General features: G+C 49.4%; 10 non-coding genes and 3 pseudogenes across 10 annotated transcripts; all 13 read right to left on the bottom strand.

Annotated features, from left to right (window-relative positions):
- Nucleotides 1–13: 13 nt before the first annotated feature.
- On the bottom strand, nt 14–132 carry LOC124890193 (annotated as a pseudogene).
- A 175-nt stretch (nt 133–307) lies between these two features.
- Nucleotides 308–426, bottom strand: LOC124890199. Its single transcript, XR_007049010.1, has one exon. It is a non-coding gene; the product is annotated as a 5S ribosomal RNA (ribosomal RNA).
- Nucleotides 427–602: 176 nt separating this feature from the next.
- Nucleotides 603–721, bottom strand: LOC124890190. The gene has a single exon (XR_007049005.1). It is a non-coding gene; the product is annotated as a 5S ribosomal RNA (ribosomal RNA).
- A 174-nt stretch (nt 722–895) lies between these two features.
- LOC124890191 lies at nt 896–1,014 on the bottom strand. Its single transcript, XR_007049006.1, has one exon. It is a non-coding gene; the product is annotated as a 5S ribosomal RNA (ribosomal RNA).
- A 178-nt stretch (nt 1,015–1,192) lies between these two features.
- LOC124890197 lies at nt 1,193–1,311 on the bottom strand. The gene has a single exon (XR_007049008.1). It is a non-coding gene; the product is annotated as a 5S ribosomal RNA (ribosomal RNA).
- A 177-nt stretch (nt 1,312–1,488) lies between these two features.
- LOC124890189 lies at nt 1,489–1,607 on the bottom strand. The gene has a single exon (XR_007049003.1). It is a non-coding gene; the product is annotated as a 5S ribosomal RNA (ribosomal RNA).
- Nucleotides 1,608–1,784: 177 nt separating this feature from the next.
- LOC124890187 lies at nt 1,785–1,903 on the bottom strand. The gene has a single exon (XR_007049001.1). It is a non-coding gene; the product is annotated as a 5S ribosomal RNA (ribosomal RNA).
- Nucleotides 1,904–2,080: 177 nt separating this feature from the next.
- On the bottom strand, nt 2,081–2,199 carry LOC124890195 (annotated as a pseudogene).
- A 177-nt stretch (nt 2,200–2,376) lies between these two features.
- LOC124890194 lies at nt 2,377–2,495 on the bottom strand (annotated as a pseudogene).
- A 176-nt stretch (nt 2,496–2,671) lies between these two features.
- Nucleotides 2,672–2,790, bottom strand: LOC124890198. The gene has a single exon (XR_007049009.1). It is a non-coding gene; the product is annotated as a 5S ribosomal RNA (ribosomal RNA).
- A 163-nt stretch (nt 2,791–2,953) lies between these two features.
- Nucleotides 2,954–3,072, bottom strand: LOC124890188. The gene has a single exon (XR_007049002.1). It is a non-coding gene; the product is annotated as a 5S ribosomal RNA (ribosomal RNA).
- A 177-nt stretch (nt 3,073–3,249) lies between these two features.
- LOC124890200 lies at nt 3,250–3,368 on the bottom strand. The gene has a single exon (XR_007049011.1). It is a non-coding gene; the product is annotated as a 5S ribosomal RNA (ribosomal RNA).
- A 171-nt stretch (nt 3,369–3,539) lies between these two features.
- Nucleotides 3,540–3,658, bottom strand: LOC124890192. The gene has a single exon (XR_007049007.1). It is a non-coding gene; the product is annotated as a 5S ribosomal RNA (ribosomal RNA).
- Nucleotides 3,659–3,791: the final 133 nt, after the last annotated feature.

Raw genomic sequence — 3,791 nt, 5'->3', positions numbered from 1 at the left:
AAAAAAAGAGGAAGGGATGCAACAAGTGAACTTCCCAGGGTGTCACCCATCCTAGTACTACTCTCGCCCGAGCACGATTAACTTCATAGTTTTGATGGGATCCGGTGCGTTAGTGCTGATATGATCGCATCCGTCATTTTTAGCACTCCAAATTCTATGAAGCCTCTTTCTCTTGCGCCGTCCGTCACACCCCGCACGCACGCTCCCGCGCCACGCCCCTTTTCTCGTTTCCGCCAAGAGGAAAAACAAAAAGATTCGCCGATTGAACCGACAAAATTAAACCGAATTTTAAAGGAAAAAACAGAAAGGGATGCAACACGAGGACTTCCAAGGGGGTCACCCGTCCTAGTACTACTCGCGTCCAAGCACGCTTAACTTCGGAGTTTTGATGGGATCTGGTGCGTTAGTGCTGGTATGATCGCATCCGTCATTCCCAGCACTCCAAATTTTACTAAGCCTTTTTCTTCTGCGCCGCCCGTCACACCCCGCACGCGCGCTCTCGCGCCTCGCCCCCTTTTTCGTTTCCGCCAACAGGAAAAACAAAAAGATTCGCCGATCGAACCGATAAAATTAAATTGAATTTTAAAGGAAAAAAAGAGGAAGGGATGCAACACGTGAACTTCCCATGGTGTCACCCGTCCTAGTGCTACTCTCGCTCGAGCACGCTTAACTTTGGAGTTCTTATGGGATCCGGTGCGTTAGTGCTGGTATGATTGCATCCGTCATTCTCAGCACTCTAAATTCTATTAAGTCTCTTTCTCTTGCGCCGTCTGTCACACCCCGCACGCGCGCCCCTGCGCCACGCCCCTTTTCTCGTTTCAGCCAACAGGAAAAACAAAAAGATTCACCGATCGAACTGGCAAAATTAAACCGAATTTTAAAGGAAAAAAAAGAAGGGATGCAACACGAGGACCTCCTAGGGGGTCACCAATCCTAGTACTACTCTCGTCCAAGCACGTTTAAATTCGGAGTTCTGATGGGATCCGGTGCGTTAGCGCTGGTATGATCGTATCAATCATTCCTAGCACTCCAAATTCTATTAAGCCTCTTTCTCCTCCGTCGCCCGTCACACCCTGCACGCGCGCTCCCGCGCCTCGCCCCCTTTCTCGTTTCCGCCAAGAGGAAAAACAAAAATATTCGCCGATCGAACCGGCAAAATTAAATCGAATTTTAAAGGAAAATAAAATTGGAAGGGATGCAACACGAGGACTTCCCAGGGGGTCACCCATCCTAGTACTACTCTCGCCCAAGCACGCTTAAATTCGGAGTTCTGATGGGATCCGGTGCGTTAGTGCTGATATAATCGCACCCGTCACTCTCAGCACTCCAAATTCTATTAGGCCTCTTTCTCCTGCGCCGCACGTCACACTCCGCACGCGCGCCCTCGAGCCTCGCCCTCTTTCTCGTTTCTGTCAAGAGGAAAAATAAAAAGATTTGCCGATCGAACAGGCAAAATTAAACCGAATTTTAAAGGAGAAAAAAAGGGAATGAATGCAACACGAGGACTTCCTAGGGGGTCTCCCATCCTAGTACTTCTCTCGCCCAAGCACGTTTAACTTCGGTGTTCTGATGGGATCCGGTGCATTAGTGCTGATATGATCATACCCGTCATTCTCAGCACTCCAAATTCTATGAAGCCTCTTTCTCCTGCGCCGCCCGTCACGCGCCTCAAACGCGCCCCCGCGCCTCGCCCTCCTTCCGGTTTCCGTCAAGAGGAAAAACAAAAGGATTCGCCGATCGAACCGACAAAATTAAACCAAATTTTAAAGGAAAAAAAATAGGAACGGATGCAACACGAGGACTTCCCAGGGGGTCACCCATCCTAGTACTACTCTCGCCCAAACACACTTAACTTCGGAGTTTTGATGGGATCCGGTGCGTTAGTGCTGGTATGATCGCATCCGTCATTCCCAGCACTCCAAATTCTGTTAAGCCTCTTGCTTCTGCGCTGCCTGTCACACCCCCCACGCACGCCCCCGCGCCTCGCCCCCTTTCTCGTTTTCGCCAACAGGAAAAACAAAAAGATTCATCGATCGAACCGGCAAAATTAAACCGAATTTTAAAGGAAAAAAAAGAGGAAGGCATGCAACAAGTGAACTTCCCAGGGTGTCACCCATCCTAGTACTACTCTCGACCGAGCACGCTTAAATTCATAGTTCTGATGGGATCCGGTGCGTTAGTGCTGATATGATCGCATCCGTCATTTTAAGCACTCCAAATTCTATTAAGCCTTTTTCTCTTGCGCCGTCCGTCACACCCCGCACGCGCGCCCCCGCGTCTCGCCCCTTTTCTCGTTTCCGCCAAGAGGAAAAACAAAAAGATTCGCCGATCGAACCGACAAAATTAAACCGAATTTTAAAGGAAAAAAAAAAGAAAGGGATGCAACAAGACGACTTCCAAGGGGGTCACCCGTCCTAGTACTACTCGCGTCCAAGTACGCTTAACTTCGGAGTTTTGATGGGATCCGGTGCGTTAGTGTTGGTATGATCGCATCCGTCATTCCCAGCACTCCAAATTTTATTAAGCCTCTTTCTTCGGCGCCGCCCGTCACACCCCGCACGTGCGCCCTCGCGCCTCGCCCCCTTTCTCGTTTCCGCCAACAGGAAAAACAAAAAGATTCGCCGATCGAACCGACAAAATTGAATCGAATTTTAAAGGAAAAAAAGAGGAAGAGAGGCAACACGTGAACTTCCCAGGGTGTCACCCATCCTAGTACTACTCTCGCCCGAGCACGCTTAACTTCGGAGTTCTGATGGGATCCGGTGCGTTAGTGCTGGTATGATCGCATCCGTCATTCTCAGCACTCTAAATTCTATTAAGCCTCTTTCTCTTGCGCCGTCCGTCACACCCCGCACGCCTCGCCCCCTTTCTCGTTTCAGCCAACAGGAAAAACAAAAAGATTCGCCGATCGAATCGGCAAAATTAAACCGAATTTTAAAGGAAAAAAAAAGAAGAGATGCAACACGAGGACTTCCTAGGGGGTCACCTATCCTAGTACTACTCTCGTCCAAGCACGTTTAAATTCGGAGTTCTGATGGGATCCGGTGCGTTAGCGCTGGTATGATCGCATCCATCATTCCTAGCACTCCAAATTCTATTAAGCCTCTTTCTCCTCTGCCGCCCGTCACACCCTGCACGCGCGCTCCCGCGCCTCGCCCCCTTTCTCGTTTCCACCAAGAGGAAAAACAAAAAGATTCGCCGATCGAACCGGCAAAATTAAAACAAATTTTAAAGCAGAAAAAAATGGAATGAACGCAACACGAGGACTTCCCGGGGGGTCACCCATCCTAGTACTATTCTCGCACAAGCACGCTTAACTTCGGTGTTCTGATGGGAACCGGTACATTAGTGCTGATATGATCGCACCTGTCATTCTCACCACTACAAATTCTATTAAGCCTCTTTCTCCTGCGCCGCCCGTCACACCCCGCACGCACGCCCCCGCGCCTCGCCCTCTTTCTCGTTTCCGTCAAGAGAAAAAACATAAAGATTCACCGATCGAACCGGCAAAATTAAACTGAATTTTAAAGAAAAAAAAAGGAATGCAATACGAGGACTTCCCAGGATATCACCCATCCTAGTACTAAACTCACACAAGCACGCTTAAAATCGGAGTTCTGATGGGATCCGGTGCGTTAGTGCTGGTATGATCGCATCCGTCGTTCTCAGCACTCCAAATTCTATTAATCCTCTTTCTCCTGCGTCGCCCATCCCACCCCGCACGCGCGGCCTCTTTCTCGTTTCCGACAAGAGGAAACACAAAAAGATTCGCCGATCGAACTGGCAAAATT

This window comes from Capsicum annuum, unplaced genomic scaffold (assembly GCF_002878395.1).
Source record: "Capsicum annuum cultivar UCD-10X-F1 unplaced genomic scaffold, UCD10Xv1.1 ctg13332, whole genome shotgun sequence".
Taxonomy (NCBI): domain Eukaryota; kingdom Viridiplantae; phylum Streptophyta; class Magnoliopsida; order Solanales; family Solanaceae; genus Capsicum; species Capsicum annuum.
The sequence above is the reverse complement of the archived record's forward strand: the minus strand, read 5'-3'. Positions and strand labels throughout refer to the sequence as shown.